The following is an 18,418-nucleotide window of genomic DNA, read 5'->3' on the forward strand; positions in this document are numbered from 1 at the left end:
TCTCGAGGAGGAGAAGGAATATCGCAATCTCGAGGAGGAGAAAGGACATCGCAATCTTGAGGAGGAGAAGGAACATCTCAATCTCGAGGAGGAGAAGGAATATCGCAATCTCGAGGAGGAGAAAGGACATCGCAATCTCGAGGAGGAGAAGGAACATCGCAATCTCGAGGAGCAGAAGGAATATCGCAATCTCGAGGAGGAGAAAGGACATCGCAATCTTGAGGAGGAGAAGGAACATCGCAATCTCGAGGAGCAGAAGGAACATCGCAATCTCGAGGAGCAGAAGGAACATCGTAATCTCGAAGAGGAGAAGGAACATCGCAATCTCGAGGAGGAGAAAGGACATCACAATCTCGAGGAGGAGAAGGAACATCGCAATCTCGAGGAGGAGAAGGAACATCGCAATCTCGAGGAGCAGAAGGAATATCGCAATCTCGAGGAGGAGAAAGGACATCACAATCTCCAGGAGGAGAAGGAACATCGCAATCTCGAGGAGCAGAAGGAATATCGCAATCTCGAGTAGGAGAAAGGACATCACAATCTTGAGGAGGAGAAGGAACATCGCAATCTCGAAGAGGAGAAGGAACATCGCAATCTCGAGGAGGAGAAGGAACATCACAATCTCGAGGAGGAGAAAGGACATCACAATCTCGAGGACGAGAAAGGACATCACAATCTCGAGGAGGAGAAGGAACATCGCAATCTCGAGGAGCAGAAGGAATATCGCAATCTCGAGGAGGAGAAAGGACATCACAATCTCGAGGAGGAGAAGGAACATCGCAATCTCGAGGAGCAGAAGGAACATCGCAATCTCGAGGAGCAGAAGGAACATTGCAATCTCGAGGAGGAGAAAGGACATCACAATCTCGAGGAGGAGAAGGAACATCGCAATCTCGAGGAGCAGAAAGAATATCGCAATCCCGAGGAGCAGAAGGAACATCGCAATCTCGAGTAGGAGAAAGGACATCACAATCTCAAGGAGGAGAAGGAACTTCGCAATCTCGAGGAGGAGAAAGGACATCGCAATCTCGAGGAGGAGAAGGAACATCACAATCTCGAGGAGCAAAAGGAATATCGCAATCTCGAGGAGGAGAAGGAACATCGCAATCTCGAGGAGCAAAAGGAATATCGCAATCTCGAGGAGGAGAAAGGACATCGCAATCTCGAGGAGCAAAAGGAATATCGCAATCTCGAGGAGGAGAAGGAACATCGCAATCTCAAGGAGGAGAAGGAACATCGCAATCTCGAGGAGCAAAAGGAATATCGCAATCTCGAGGAGGAGAAGGAACATCGCAATCTCGAGGAGGAGAAGGAACATCACAATCTCAAGGAGCAGAAGGAACATCGCAATCTCGAGGAGGAGAAGGAGCATCGCAATCTCGAGGAGGAGAAGGAACATCACAATCTCGAGGAGGAGAAGGAACATCACAATCTCGAGGAGGAGAAAGAACATCGCAATCTTGAGGAGGAGAAAGAACATCGCAATCTCGAGGAGGAGAAGGAACATTGCAATCTCGAGGAGGAGAAGGAACATCGCAATCTCGAGGAGGAGAAAGAACATCGCAATCTCGAGGAGCAGAAGGAATATCGCAATCTCGAGGAGGAGAAAGGAACATCGCAATCTCGAGGAGCAGAAGGAATATCGCAATCTCGAGGAGCAGAAGGAACATCGCAATCTCGAGGAGGAGAAGGAACATCGCAATCTCGAGGAGCAGAAGGAATATCGCAATCTCGAGGAGCAGAAGGAACATCACAATCTCAAGGAGGAGAAGGAACTTCGCAATCTCGAGGAGGAGAAAGGACATCGCAATCTCGAGGAGCAGAAAGAACATCGCAATCTCGAGGAGCAAAAGGAATATCGCAATCTCGAGGAGGAGAAAGAACATCGCAATCTCGAGGAGGAGAAGGAACATCGCAATCTCGAGGAGGAGAAAGAACATCACAATCTCAAGGAGGAGAAGGAGCATCACAATCTCGAGGAGGAGAAGGAACATCACAATCTCAAGGAGGAGAAGGAGCATCGCAATCTCGAGGAGGAGAAAGAACATCGCAATCTCAAGGAGGAGAAGGAACTTCGCAATCTCGAGGAGGAGAAAGAACATCACAATCTCGAGGAGGAGAAAGAACATCACAATCTCGAGGAGGAGAAAGAACATCACAATCTCGAGGAGGAAAAGGAACATCGCAATCTCGAGAAGCAGAAGGAATATCGCAATCTCGAGGAGGAGAAAGGACATCGCAATCTCGAGGAGGAGAAGGAACATCTCAATCTCGAGGAGGAGAAGGAATATCGCAATCTCGAGGAGGAGAAGGAACATCACAATCCCGAGGAGGAGAAAGGACATCACAATCTTGAGGAGGAGAAGGAACATCGCAATCTCGAGGAGCAGAAGGAATATCGCAATCTCGAGGAGGAGAAAGGACATCGCAATCTCGAGGAGGAGAAGGAACATCTCAATCTCGAGGAGGAGAAGGAATATCGCAATCTCGAGGAGGAGAAAGGACATCGCAATCTTGAGGAGGAGAAGGAACATCTCAATCTCGAGGAGGAGAAGGAATATCGCAATCTCGAGGAGGAGAAAGGACATCGCAATCTCGAGGAGGAGAAGGAACATCGCAATCTCGAGGAGCAGAAGGAATATCGCAATCTCGAGGAGGAGAAAGGACATCGCAATCTTGAGGAGGAGAAGGAACATCGCAATCTCGAGGAGCAGAAGGAACATCGCAATCTCGAGGAGCAGAAGGAACATCGTAATCTCGAAGAGGAGAAGGAACATCGCAATCTCGAGGAGGAGAAAGGACATCACAATCTCGAGGAGGAGAAGGAACATCGCAATCTCGAGGAGGAGAAGGAACATCGCAATCTCGAGGAGCAGAAGGAATATCGCAATCTCGAGGAGGAGAAAGGACATCACAATCTCCAGGAGGAGAAGGAACATCGCAATCTCGAGGAGCAGAAGGAATATCGCAATCTCGAGTAGGAGAAAGGACATCACAATCTTGAGGAGGAGAAGGAACATCGCAATCTCGAAGAGGAGAAGGAACATCGCAATCTCGAGGAGGAGAAGGAACATCACAATCTCGAGGAGGAGAAAGGACATCACAATCTCGAGGACGAGAAAGGACATCACAATCTCGAGGAGGAGAAGGAACATCGCAATCTCGAGGAGCAGAAGGAATATCGCAATCTCGAGGAGGAGAAAGGACATCACAATCTCGAGGAGGAGAAGGAACATCGCAATCTCGAGGAGCAGAAGGAACATCGCAATCTCGAGGAGCAGAAGGAACATTGCAATCTCGAGGAGGAGAAAGGACATCACAATCTCGAGGAGGAGAAGGAACATCGCAATCTCGAGGAGCAGAAAGAATATCGCAATCCCGAGGAGCAGAAGGAACATCGCAATCTCGAGTAGGAGAAAGGACATCACAATCTCAAGGAGGAGAAGGAACTTCGCAATCTCGAGGAGGAGAAAGGACATCGCAATCTCGAGGAGGAGAAGGAACATCACAATCTCGAGGAGCAAAAGGAATATCGCAATCTCGAGGAGGAGAAGGAACATCGCAATCTCGAGGAGCAAAAGGAATATCGCAATCTCGAGGAGGAGAAAGGACATCGCAATCTCGAGGAGCAAAAGGAATATCGCAATCTCGAGGAGGAGAAGGAACATCGCAATCTCAAGGAGGAGAAGGAACATCGCAATCTCGAGGAGCAAAAGGAATATCGCAATCTCGAGGAGGAGAAGGAACATCGCAATCTCGAGGAGGAGAAGGAACATCACAATCTCAAGGAGCAGAAGGAACATCGCAATCTCGAGGAGGAGAAGGAGCATCGCAATCTCGAGGAGGAGAAGGAACATCACAATCTCGAGGAGGAGAAGGAACATCACAATCTCGAGGAGGAGAAAGAACATCGCAATCTTGAGGAGGAGAAAGAACATCGCAATCTCGAGGAGGAGAAGGAACATTGCAATCTCGAGGAGGAGAAGGAACATCGCAATCTCGAGGAGGAGAAAGAACATCGCAATCTCGAGGAGCAGAAGGAATATCGCAATCTCGAGGAGGAGAAAGGAACATCGCAATCTCGAGGAGCAGAAGGAATATCGCAATCTCGAGGAGCAGAAGGAACATCGCAATCTCGAGGAGGAGAAGGAACATCGCAATCTCGAGGAGCAGAAGGAATATCGCAATCTCGAGGAGCAGAAGGAACATCACAATCTCAAGGAGGAGAAGGAACTTCGCAATCTCGAGGAGGAGAAAGGACATCGCAATCTCGAGGAGCAGAAAGAACATCGCAATCTCGAGGAGCAAAAGGAATATCGCAATCTCGAGGAGGAGAAAGAACATCGCAATCTCGAGGAGGAGAAGGAACATCGCAATCTCGAGGAGGAGAAAGAACATCGCAATCTCGAGGAGCAGAAGGAATATCGCAATCTCGAGGAGGAGAAAGGAACATCGCAATCTCGAGGAGCAGAAGGAATATCGCAATCTCGAGGAGCAGAAGGAACATCGCAATCTCGAGGAGGAGAAGGAACATCGCAATCTCGAGGAGCAGAAGGAATATCGCAATCTCGAGGAGCAGAAGGAACATCACAATCTCAAGGAGGAGAAGGAACTTCGCAATCTCGAGGAGGAGAAAGGACATCGCAATCTCGAGGAGGAGAAAGAACATCGCAATCTCAAGGAGCAAAAGGAATATCGCAATCTCGAGGAGGAGAAAGGAACATCGCAATCTCGAGGAGCAGAAGGAATATCGCAATCTCGAGGAGCAGAAGGAACATCGCAATCTCGAGGAGGAGAAGGAACATCGCAATCTCGAGGAGCAGAAGGAATATCGCAATCTCGAGGAGGAGAAAGGAACATCGCAATCTCGAGGAGCAGAAGGAACATCACAATCTCGAGGAGGAGAAGGAACATCGCAATCTCAAGGAGGAGAAGGAACATCACAATCTCAAGGAGCAGAAGGAACATCGCAATCTCGAGGAGGAGAAGGAGCATCGCAATCTCGAGGAGGAGAAGGAACATCACAATCTCAAGGAGGAGAAGGAACATCACAATCTCGAGGAGGAGAAAGGACATCGCAATCTCGAGGAGGAGAAAGAACATCGCAATCTCAAGGAGCAAAAGGAATATCGCAATCTCGAGGAGGAGAAAGGAACATCGCAATCTCGAGGAGCAGAAGGAATATCGCAATCTCGAGGAGCAGAAGGAACATCGCAATCTCGAGGAGGAGAAGGAACATCGCAATCTCGAGGAGCAGAAGGAATATCGCAATCTCGAGGAGGAGAAAGGAACATCGCAATCTCGAGGAGCAGAAGGAACATCACAATCTCGAGGAGGAGAAAGAACATCGCAATCTCGAGGAGGAGAAGGAACATCGCAATCTCGAGGAGGAGAAAGAACATCGCAATCTCGAGGAGGAGAAGGAACATCGCAATCTCGAGGAGGAGAAAGAACATCGCAATCTCGAGGAGCAGAAGGAATATCGCAATCTCGAGGAGGAGAAAGGAACATCGCAATCTCGAGGAGCAGAAGGAATATCGCAATCTCGAGGAGCAGAAGGAACATCGCAATCTCGAGGAGGAGAAGGAACATCGCAATCTCGAGGAGCAGAAGGAATATCGCAATCTCGAGGAGCAGAAGGAACATCACAATCTCAAGGAGGAGAAGGAACTTCGCAATCTCGAGGAGGAGAAAGGACATCGCAATCTCGAGGAGGAGAAAGAACATCGCAATCTCGAGGAGCAAAAGGAATATCGCAATCTCGAGGAGGAGAAAGGAACATCGCAATCTCGAGGAGCAGAAGGAATATCGCAATCTCGAGGAGCAGAAGGAACATCGCAATCTCGAGGAGGAGAAGGAACATCGCAATCTCGAGGAGCAGAAGGAATATCGCAATCTCGAACAGGAGAAAGGAACATCGCAATCTCGAGGAGGAGAAGGAACATCGCAATCTCGAGGAGCAGAAGGAATATCGCAATCTCGAGGAGCAGAAGGAACATCGCAATCTCGAGGAGCAGAAGGAATATCGCAATCTCGAGGAGCAGAAGGAACATCGCAATCTCGAGGAGGAGAAGGAACATCGCAATCTCGAGGAGCAGAAGGAACATCGCAATCTCGAGGAGCAGAAGGAACATCACAATCTCAAGGAGGAGAAGGAACTTCGCAATCGCGAGGAGGAGAAAGGACATCGCAATCTCGAGGAGGAGAAGGAACATCGCAATCTCGAGGAGGAGAAGGAACATCGCAATGTCGAGGAGCAAAAGGAATATCGCAATCTCGAGGAGGAGAAAGGACATCGCAATCTCGAGGAGGAGAAGGAACATCACAATCTCAAGGAGGAGAAGGAATATCGCAATCTCGAGGAGGAGAAGGAACATCACAATCTCAAGGAGGAGAAGGAATATCGCAATCTCGAGGAGGAGAAGGAACATCACAATCTCAAGGAGGAGAAGGAATATCGCAATCTCGAGGAGGAGAAGGAACATCGCAATCTCAAGGAGGAGAAGGAATATCGCAATCTCGAGGAGGAGAAGGAACATCGCAATCTCAAGGAGGAGAAGGAACATCGCAATCTCGAGGAGCAAAAAGAATATCGCAATCTCGAGGAGGAGAAGGAACATCGCAATCTCGAGGAGGAGAAGGAACATCACAATCTCAAGGAGCAGAAGGAACATCGCAATCTCGAGGAGGAGAAGGAGCATCGCAATCTCGAGGAGGAGAAGGAACATCACAATCTCAAGGAGGAGAAGGAACATCACAATCTCGAGGAGGAGAAGGAACATCACAATCTCGAGGAGGAGAAAGAACATCGCAATCTCGAGGAGGAGAAAGAACATCGCAATCTCGAGGAGGAGAAGGAACATCGCAATCTCGAGGAGGAGAAAGAACATCGCAATCTTGAGGAGGAGAAGGAACATCGCAATCTCGAGGAGGAGAAAGAACATCGCAATCTCGAGGAGCAGAAGGAATATCGCAATCTCGAGGAGGAGAAAGGAACATCGCAATCTCGAGGAGCAGAAGGAATATCGCAATCTCGAGGAGCAGAAGGAACATCGCAATCTCGAGGAGGAGAAAGAACATCGCAATCTCGAGGAGCAGAAGGAATATCGCAATCTCGAGGAGGAGAAAGGAACATCGCAATCTCGAGGAGCAGAAGGAATATCGCAATCTCGAGGAGCAGAAGGAACATCGCAATCTCGAGGAGGAGAAGGAACATCGCAATCTCGAGGAGCAGAAGGAATATCGCAATCTCGAGGAGCAGAAGGAACATCACAATCTCAAGGAGGAGAAGGAACTTCGCAATCTCGAGGAGGAGAAAGGACATCGCAATCTCGAGGAGGAGAAAGAACATCGCAATCTCGAGGAGCAAAAGGAATATCGCAATCTCGAGGAGGAGAAAGGAACATCGCAATCTCGAGGAGCAGAAGGAATATCGCAATCTCGAGGAGCAGAAGGAACATCGCAATCTCGAGGAGGAGAAGGAACATCGCAATCTCGAGGAGCAGAAGGAATATCGCAATCTCGAGGAGGAGAAAGGAACATCGCAATCTCGAGGAGCAGAAGGAACATCACAATCTCGAGGAGGAGAAGGAACATCGCAATCTCAAGGAGGAGAAGGAACATCACAATCTCAAGGAGCAGAAGGAACATCGCAATCTCGAGGAGGAGAAGGAGCATCGCAATCTCGAGGAGGAGAAGGAACATCACAATCTCAAGGAGGAGAAGGAACATCACAATCTCGAGGAGGAGAAGGAACATCACAATCTCGAGGAGGAGAAAGAACATCGCAATCTCGAGGAGGAGAAAGAACATCGCAATCTCGAGGAGGAGAAGGAACATCGCAATCTCGAGGAGGAGAAAGAACATCGCAATCTCGAGGAGGAGAAGGAACATCGCAATCTCGAGGAGGAGAAAGAACATCGCAATCTCGAGGAGCAGAAGGAATATCGCAATCTCGAGGAGGAGAAAGGAACATCGCAATCTCGAGGAGCAGAAGGAATATCGCAATCTCGAGGAGCAGAAGGAACATCGCAATCTCGAGGAGGAGAAGGAACATCGCAATCTCGAGGAGCAGAAGGAATATCGCAATCTCGAGGAGCAGAAGGAACATCACAATCTCAAGGAGGAGAAGGAACTTCGCAATCTCGAGGAGGAGAAAGGACATCGCAATCTCGAGGAGGAGAAAGAACATCGCAATCTCGAGGAGCAAAAGGAATATCGCAATCTCGAGGAGGAGAAAGGAACATCGCAATCTCGAGGAGCAGAAGGAATATCGCAATCTCGAGGAGCAGAAGGAACATCGCAATCTCGAGGAGGAGAAGGAACATCGCAATCTCGAGGAGCAGAAGGAATATCGCAATCTCGAACAGGAGAAAGGAACATCGCAATCTCGAGGAGCAGAAGGAACATCGCAATCTCGAGGAGGAGAAGGAACATCGCAATCTCGAGGAGCAGAAGGAACATCGCAATCTCGAGGAGCAGAAGGAACATCGCAATCTCGAGGAGGAGAAGGAACATCACAATCTCGAGGAGGAGAAAGAACATCACAATCTCGAGGAGGAGAAAGAACATCGCAATCTCGAGGAGGAGAAGGAACATCGCAATCTCGAGGAGGAGAAAGAACATCGCAATCTCGAGGAGGAGAAGGAACATCGCAATCTCGAGGAGGAGAAAGAACATCGCAATCTCGAGGAGCAGAAGGAATATCGCAATCTCGAGGAGGAGAAAGGAACATCGCAATCTCGAGGAGCAGAAGGAATATCGCAATCTCGAGGAGCAGAAGGAACATCGCAATCTCGAGGAGGAGAAGGAACATCGCAATCTCGAGGAGCAGAAGGAATATCGCAATCTCGAGGAGCAGAAGGAACATCACAATCTCAAGGAGGAGAAGGAACTTCGCAATCTCGAGGAGGAGAAAGGACATCGCAATCTCGAGGAGGAGAAAGAACATCGCAATCTCGAGGAGCAAAAGGAATATCGCAATCTCGAGGAGGAGAAAGGAACATCGCAATCTCGAGGAGCAGAAGGAATATCGCAATCTCGAGGAGCAGAAGGAACATCGCAATCTCGAGGAGGAGAAGGAACATCGCAATCTCGAGGAGCAGAAGGAATATCGCAATCTCGAGGAGCAGAAGGAACATCGCAATCTCGAGGAGCAGAAGGAACATCGCAATCTCGAGGAGGAGAAGGAACATCGCAATCTCGAGGAGCAGAAGGAATATCGCAATCTCGAGGAGCAGAAGGAACATCGCAATCTCGAGGAGCAGAAGGAACATCGCAATCTCGAGGAGGAGAAGGAACATCGCAATCTCGAGGAGCAGAAGGAATATCGCAATCTCGAGGAGCAGAAGGAACATCACAATCTCAAGGAGGAGAAGGAACTTCGCAATCTCGAGGAGGAGAAAGGACATCGCAATCTCGAGGAGGAGAAGGAACATCGCAATCTCGAGGAGGAGAAGGAACATCGCAATCTCGAGGAGCAAAAGGAACATCACAATCTCGAGGAGGAGAAAGGACATCGCAATCTCGAGGAGGAGAAGGAACATCACAATCTCAAGGAGGAGAAGGAATATCACAATCTCAAGGAGGAGAAGGAATATCGCAATCTCGAGGAGGAGAAGGAATATCGCAATCTCGAGGAGGAGAAGGAATATCACAATCTCAAGGAGGAGAAGGAATATCGCAATCTCGAGGAGGAGAAGGAACATCACAATCTCAAGGAGGAGAAGGAATATCGCAATCTCGAGGAGGAGAAGGAACATCACAATCTCAAGGAGGAGAAGGAACATCGCAATCTCGAGGAGGAGAAGGAACATCGCAATCTCGAGGAGGAGAAGGAATATTGCAATCTCAAGGAGGAGAAGGAACATCACAATCTCAAGGAGGAGAAGGAATATCGCAATCTCGAGGAGGAGAAGGAACATCGCAATCTCAAGGAGGAGAAGGAACATCACAATCTCAAGGAGGAGAAGGAATATCGCAATCTCGAGGAGGAGAAGGAACATCACAATCTCGAGGAGGAGAAGGAATATCGCAATCTCGAGGAGGAGAAGGAACATCACAATCTCAAGGAGGAGAAGGAATATCGCAATCTCGAGGAGGAGAAGGAACATCACAATCTCAAGGAGGAGAAGGAACATCACAATCTCAAGGAGGGGAAGGAATATCGCAATCTCGAGGAGGAGAAGGAACATCGCAATCTCGAGGAGGAGAAGGAATATCGCAATCTCGAGGAGGAGAAGGAACATCACAATCTCAAGGAGGAGAAGGAACATCACAATCTCAAGGAGGAGAAGGAATATCGCAATCTCGAGGAGGAGAAGGAACATCACAATCTCAAGGAGGAGAAGGAATATCGCAATCTCGAGGAGGAGAAGGAACATCACAATCTCAAGGAGGAGAAGGAATATCACAATCTCAAGGAGGAGAAGGAATATCGCAATCTCAAGGAGGAGAAGGAATATCACAATCTCAAGGAGGAGAAGGAATATCGCAATCTCAAGGAGGAGAAGGAACATCACAATCTCAAGGAGGAGAAGGAACATCACAATCTCGAGGAGGAGAAGGAATATCGCAATCTCGAGGAGGAGAAGGAACATCGCAATCTCAAGGAGGAGAAGGAACATCACAATCTCAAGGAGGAGAAGGAACATCACAATCTCGAGGAGGAGAAGGAATATCGCAATCTCGAGGAGGAGAAGGAACATCGCAATCTCAAGGAGGAGAAGGAACATCACAATCTCAAGGAGGAGAAGGAACATCACAATCTCGAGGAGGAGAAGGAATATCGCAATCTCGAGGAGGAGAAGGAACATCGCAAGCTTGGTGGGGAAAAAGAACATCAGAAGCTCATGGACGAGAAAGGCCTATTCAATTATTGTGGTGGCCACACAAATGCGGGAAGGCATTGCTTCGGTGTGAAGACAGAAGCCCCTTGCTGAGTGTTCAGTGAGCAGCAGGTTCATGTTTTTGGTTGACCCTTTATCAAAGCAGATGGTGAAGGGTCGCTCCCAAAGCATTCAACTTCCTTTCACATGACGACGAACCCGCTGAGCACTTGCATCCATTTCTATCTTTTTGCAGGGAACTAAGGAATATTTTATGATTTTTTTCATTTCACTCAATTATTATATTCAGCTAAAAAATATGGTAAATCAGCTTGACAGGTTTATATGACAGAAAAATCAATTGTGTATTTTTTTTTTGTCAATTTTCCTCACCAAGAAAGCTGGGGAGTTGAGTTCCGAACAAGCCTATTGAAGTGAATGGGATGTCTGGTTTCTTGCTGATACAGAAACTTGTTAACAAAAATGTATTCTCAGAAATTGTACATTCCAAAGCTGCACCTTCTCATCACCTTGTTAATATCCTTTGTGTTGAAAGAGGAATTTCATCTCCCGTGTGACTCCTGAGACAACTGTGATTGGTCGTATGAGCGGGGCACAGACGGCATTGGTTCATCCTATCGATTTTGCCCCTCCCTGTTTGGGAGACAACACCTCCTCTCAGCGCCTCGGTCTGACACCAAGGCCTGGAATTCATGAAGTGAGAGCCACTTTGTGCCGAGCACCAGACGCAACTGACACAATGCAATGACAGGGGAGGTGTGGATTTTTAAAAACTTCAGGACCGATTGAGTTAACAGCACAAACTCAGTGAGCTCATCTAACCTGTCCTGTAATATTTCTGTTTCTGTTCTCCAATCTGATCAAGCACTGTAGGCGTCCTGTTGTTTGCGTGATTCAAGCCAAACTCGTACAAAGTGACAACAGTTGGGTTTCATTCCAATGTGATATAGTGCTCCTTGGAGATACATGGAATTGAATATATGGGCGCCAAGGGATGTGAGGACTGATGAATATTCTGGACTTTTGTTTGAGTACCTCTGGTGCTTAGGGAGTACTCGTGTGGAACTTGCCCTCAATGAATATAAATGTATGGGATACAGTCAATGCTAGAACAGATTGTACATAGGCTTGTCAACTCTGGCTGGATGTATTCCTGGAGGATTCATCACGCAACCTCTCACCCTTCAGCCGTCCCGCCCCACGCTCCTGCCATTGGTCACTCAACATGGAATGGCCATCCTTGTAGTGTCCCGCCTTCCCATGCTAATGAAAGGCACGCAGTCTGTACATTAACCGATTGGATGGCACGTGACTGTTAGTCAAACAGCCAGGACTGGATGCACCTCTTTTGAGTGGACTTCCAGTCGAAAAAGACTTCTTCTCATCCCTCTTACTCCACCCCAACGCCAACCCATTACCCTGGGTCAGAGGTCATCTCATTGGCACAGTAGAATTCCCGTCGTCATTGTCATAAAGTTCTGGCATTCAAGCAATGGAAGAGGCACCTGGGCATCTGAAGGGCAAAAAAGCCCCAACGATTAGCAAATTACCAATTTTGTTGGTCTCGGAAGAGACTGAGGCCTATACCAGACAGGTAAGTGGAACCAAATTGGAGAGCGAGGAGGCCGTAACATGGCCCTCTCCCTCCACTGGGGATCCTCAGGGCCGTTACCACTGCTTCCCAGAGTCACTCTGGACAGGAAGGCAGATGAGGCAATAAGGTGCAAAGCTCTTCTACAAGTTAGCCTTCAAAATTTTCAGGTTATTCCTTTCAATGACCGCAAAATTGGGAGGTCTACGAATCAGGTGTATGGACCCCCAGGCGCCAGGTTGCCTGATCTGCGCTCAGAACCCCAAACCATAAAGGGTGCCCCATCCAGAATGCCCCATGCCATTTCCCCTTACGACTGGTCAGCAAGGCCGCGGGAAATCTCCTAGAATAATGAGACACTGCATCATTTCACCAGTGTTCTGTGATGATTCTTTATGCAGCGCTTATTGCACAGTTCTGTTTTTATTTTGATTTTCATGATTCATCATATTGTCTACTGACGATATCAGTATCTGGTTACCCTAAAACACCCAATCGAACGAGAAATCAGATACACTGATATCCTGCCAGGGCTATAGATCCAGATTTGCTCGTCCTGTAAATCTGCAACAGTCAGGGATATTGCTATCACAGAAGAGCTTCACCCTGGACAGTGGCAGTAATTTACCTACTTTTCCCTCCCCATTCCCAAATTTCCATTAATAAAGTCATGATCACTTGCTTCTTCTGCTGGTCTTCATCTCATTTCTTTTTCAGGAGTGCCCAGAACTGTGTAACATCAGTCCATAACTGAATTTTATCCTGATGCCTTTGTGGAGTTGCTTAATGTGCGACAATTTAGCTACAGTTTATGTGAAGGAAACCCAAGTAGGTTGAGGAGTGGTACCTCTAGTTGGCCCAGAAGTTATTTGCAGACAACCTTCACTTCACCTTTGACCTTTGTTTCTCCTGGGCCCTCTACTCCACTGCTCTGAATATGCATCGCTGCAGATGTTGACTGAGTTTTGATTCAATACTGCATCCTTGCTTTTCCTTTTCTCTTTCATTATTATTTTCCAATTTGTTCCTCTCCCTCTCCTGTCCTGAAGATGTAAACTCCTGCTGGGTACAGTTCCACAGCCGCTGACCATCTTCCCAGTGACCAGTCTTCAAGTGTGAGCCTGGATGATGAGTGTTCGTGGACTGTTTGACTGCAATGGGACTGGACAGCCACATGTGCTCACAAATCCAGAAGGAAGTGCTGGCTGTTGTATTCTAATGACTTTAGAAGATTGAGAGGTGATCTCATAGAAATATAGAAAATAGGAGCAGGAGTAGGCCATTCGGCCCTTCGGGCCTGCTCTGCCATTCAAAAAAGATCATGGATTACCATCTAATTCAGTACCCTGTTCCCGCTTTCTCCCCGTATCCCTTGATCCCTTTGGCATTAAGAAAGATATCTATCTCCTTCTTGAATATATTTAATGACTTGGCCTCCACTGCCTTCTGCGGTAGAGAATTCCACAGGTTCACCACCTGAGATCAGTTTTTTGGACACTCAGGGAATTAAGGGATATAGGGATAGGGCGGGAAAGTGCTGTTGAGGTAGAAGATCAGCCATGATCTTAGTGGATGGTGGAGCAGGCTTGAGAGATCGTTTTTTAAAATTCATTCACGGGATGTGGGCGTTGATGGCCAGGCCAGCATTTATTGCCCATCCCTAATTGCCCTTGAGAAGGTGGTGGTGAGCTGCCTTCTTGAACCGCTGCAGTCCATGTGGGGTAGGTACACCCACAGTGCTGTTCGGAAGGGAGTTCCAGGATATTGACCCAGCGACAGTGAAGGAACGGCGATATAGTTCCAAGTCAGGATGGTGTGTGACTTGGAGGGAAACTTGCAGGTGGTGGTGTTCCCATGTATTTGCTGCCCTTGTCCTTCTAGGTGGTAGAGGTCGCGGGTTTGGAAGGTGCTGTCGAAGGAGCCTTGGTGCGTTGCTGCAGTGCATCTTGTAGATGGTACACACTGCTGCCACTGTGCGTCGGTGGTGGAGGGAGTGAATGTTTGTAGATGGGGCGCCAATCAAGTGGGCTGCTTTGTCCAGGATGGTGTTGAGCTTCTTGATTGTTGTTGGAGCTGCACCTATCCAGGCAAGTGAAGAGCATTCCATCACACTCCTGACTTGTGCCTTGTAGATGGTGGACAGGCTTTGGGGAGTCAGGTGGTGAGTTACTCGTTTCAGGATTCCTAGCCTCTGATCTGCTCTTGTAGCCACGGTATTTATGTGGTTACTCCAGTTCGGTTTCTGGTCAATAGTAGCCCCTAGGATGTTGATAGTGGGGGATTCAGCGATGGTAATGCCGTTGAATGTCAAGGGGAGATGGTTAGATTCTCTTTTGTTGGAGATGGTCATTGCCTGGCACTTGTGTGGCGCGAATGTTGCTTGCCACTTATCAGCCCAAGCCTGGATGCTATCCAGGGTCTTGCTGCATATGGACACGGACTGCTTCAATATCTGAGGAGTCGCGAATGGTGCTGAACATTGTGCAATCATCAGCTAACATCCCCACTTCTGACCTAATGATTGAAGGAAGGTCATTGATGAAGCAGCTGAAGATGGTTGGGCCGAGGACACTACCCTGAGGAACTCCCGCAGTGATGTCCTGGAGCTCAGATGATTGACCTCCAACAACCACAACCATATTCCTTTGCGCTAGGTATGACTCAAACCAGCGGAGGGTTTTCCCCCTGATTCCCATTGACCTCAGTTTTGCTCGGGCTCCTTGATGCCATACTCGGTCAAATGCTGCCTTGATGTCAAGGGCAGTCACTCTCACCTCACCTCTTGAGTTCAGCTCTTTTGTCCATGTTTGAACCAAGGCTGTAATGAGGTCAGGAGCTGAGTGGTCCTGGCGGAACCCAAACTGAGTGTCACTGAGCAGGTTGTTGCTAAGCAAGTGCCGCTTGATGGCACTGTTGATGACACCTTCCATCACTTTACTGATGATTGAGAGTAGGCTAATGGGGCGGTAGTTGGCGGGGTTGGATTTGTCCTGCTTTTTGTGTACAGGACATACCTGGGCAATTTTCCACATTGCTGGGTAGATGCCAGTGTTGTAGCTGTACTGGAACAGCTTGGCTAGGGGCGCGGCAAGTTCTGGAGCACAGGTCTTCAGTACTATTGCCGGAATGTTGTCAGGGCCCATAGCTTTTGCAGTATCCAGTGCCTTCAGTCGTTTCTTGATATCACGTGGAGTGAATCGAATTGGCTGAAGTTTGGCATCTGTGATGTTGGGGACTTCATCGTGTGGCCTACACCTGCTCCTGTTTATTATGTTCTTCTGTTTAGACTGTGAATAACACTGAGGTCGAATTGGTTAGTGGGTGTTTATCTTCATTGAGCCTTTCTTCGCTATTCGCAGTTGCGCGCCGTGCATTCTGTTGAAATCATGCAGCTAGCACTATTTTCGAGTTGTGATCTTACTTATTGTTACTGGTGAGCGCTTGCTTCAATGACCGCTGAGCAGATACCTTCCTGTGCTGGGGCAGATGGGGAAAATGGGATTTGCAACACATGCATTAAAACGGATATAGAGCCAGAGAAGGTGCAACATAGGTTCATGGGGATGATACCAGAACTGAGAGGGTATAACTATCAGGAAAGATTGAACAGGCCGGTGCTGTTTTCTTTAAAAAAAAGAGAAGGCTGAGGGGTGACCTGATCGAGGTCTTTAAAATTATGAAAGTGTTTGATAAAAATCTGGATTATTAACTAGTCTCAGTAATGGCGCCATGAAACTATCATCGATTGTTGTAAAAACCCATCTGATTCACTAATGCCCTTTTGGGAAGGAAATCTGCTGTCCTTACCCGGTCTGGCCTACATGTGACTCCAGCCCCACAGCAATGTGGTTGGCTCTTAACTGCCCTCTGAAATGGCCTAGCAAGCCACTCAGTTGTCAAAGGCAATTAGGGATGGGCAGCAAATGCTGGCCTTGCCAGCGACGCCCATATCCCATGAAAGAATTTTTTTAAATGCTAGAGTAGATGTAGAGAAGATATTTCTGCTTGTGGGGACGACCAAAGCTCGGGGCCATCAGATTAAGATAGTCACTAATAAATCCAGCAAGAAATCCAGGAGAAACTTATTTTCCAAAGAGTGGTGAGCACGTGGACCTTGCTAACACAGGGAGTGGTTGACGAAAGTAGCATCGATGCATTCATGGAGAAGCTAGATAAAGACATGAGGGAGGAAGGAATAGAAGGTTATGTTGATTGGGTGAGATGACGTAGGGTGGGAGGAGGTTCATGTGGAGCATAAACACCAGCATAGAGCAGCTGGGTCGAATGGCCTGTTTCTGAGCTGTACATTCCATGCGATCCTATGCATTAATCAGAAGCTGACTGCCAGTGCGTTTAATGGTACAATGGTGCATTGCTGGACTCAAGTCCAGGGGAGACGGTGGCATACTGGTACTGTCACTGGACTAGTAACCCAGAGACCCAGGTATTGCTCTGGGGACATGGGTTCGAATCCCACCACAGCAGAAGGTGGAATTTGAATTCAATTAATAAAATCTGGAATTTAAAAAAGCTAGTCTAATGATGGCCATGAAACCATTGTCGATTGTTGTAAAAACCCATCTGGTTCACTAATGTCCTTTAGGGAAGGAAATCTGCTGTCCTTACCTGATCTGGCCTACATGTGACTCCAGACCCACAGCAATGTGGTTGACTCTTACATGCCCTCGAAATGGCCTAGCAAGCCACTCAGTTCAAGGGCAATTAGGGATAGGCAATAAATGCTGGCCTGGTCTATGACGCCCACATCCCATGAAAGAATAAGAAAAAAGTGTAGCCCTTGCTTTGCATTATAGACCAACTGACTTTTACAGTGAGGGAAGAAGCACCTATTACTTGAATATCAGGCCTCTTTATTTCCATCTTTTTGCCCCCTTCTGCCTTCCTGTCATGAAAATGCTGCCTCTTGCTGCAGTTTGGTCCCATCGGTGCCAGGGCTCTGGCCATTTTCATGGTCATTCCCCAGCTGTTAACCTGGACATTGAGTGTTTGCAAAGGGAAGGAGACTGTCACACTATCAATACATGGTACAGTCAAAGACTGATCAAAATGAACCTGTGGATGGGTGGAAAAATGGATCACCAGCTCTCCAGTTTTCTTTGAACACTTTTCTTTATTGATTATAAAATATATTGGCGATGAGAGGGGGAAAAAAAACTGTTGGACTGGGTGGGGCAGGAGGTCATGTAATTGAATCTCCAGGAATATATCTGGACAGAGTTGGTAGCCCTCGTGGAAAGGGAACGTCTTGGAGGACTAAAATTCTGTCGAATAATGTATGTATGGAGAGTGCTAGAAAGTGTATGCACAGAGGTTAACCCCTTGAGGACCACTGCAGAATGGCAATGTCGTGATATGTCTTCATTGTTTCGAGAATGTCACAAAAGGATGTCAGTTTTACAGCCCTCCAATCTCTGTCTGATAACAGAGCATTTGGAGAGTTGTACTGAAAGAGTTAAGATATGTCTGTCAGTGTAAGTGCGATCAATGGGGAGAATAAATGCATTCGCACTAAAAGCTGCCAGTGTATGTTAGGAACTGCCATGTGCTGCTTTTTAATACTGTTGGAACTCTGGGCTGCTTAACTCTCAAACACAGCCCATGCTGAACTTTTCAAGCAGTTTTGGATCATAATCCTGTGTAAGCTGGGCTCCCCTGGCGAGTGCTAGTTTGTAATTGATGCTGACAGCAAGATATAAATCAAACGCAGGCTTCAATTGTTGCTAACACTCTGCGAGATGCTGCTTTCAATAACGTTTCTTTAATATCCTTGATCTTGGCACTGGGGTGCTCATTACTCAACCCCCAGCCCCCACCCACCAATGAAAATTCCATCAAATTAGTCAACAGACCGCAATTATGGGACAATAAATCTCAATTGCAGTGAGAGGCTGATACATCACCTTTCAAATTTTGACTCATTAAAAAGATTGAACTCTTCGCTGAGGCTATTTTGAGCGAA

At 47.7% G+C, this 18,418-nt stretch overlaps 1 protein-coding gene across 1 annotated transcript in view; it reads left to right on the plus strand.

Annotated features, from left to right (window-relative positions):
• Positions 1–18,418, plus strand: part of asic1b (acid-sensing (proton-gated) ion channel 1b) — a 703,894-nt gene that overhangs the window by 463,099 nt on the left and 222,377 nt on the right. The gene's annotated exons all lie outside the window — the stretch shown is intronic.

The sequence above is a fragment of the Heterodontus francisci genome, chromosome X, assembly GCF_036365525.1.
Source record: "Heterodontus francisci isolate sHetFra1 chromosome X, sHetFra1.hap1, whole genome shotgun sequence".
Lineage (NCBI taxonomy): Eukaryota > Metazoa > Chordata > Chondrichthyes > Heterodontiformes > Heterodontidae > Heterodontus > Heterodontus francisci.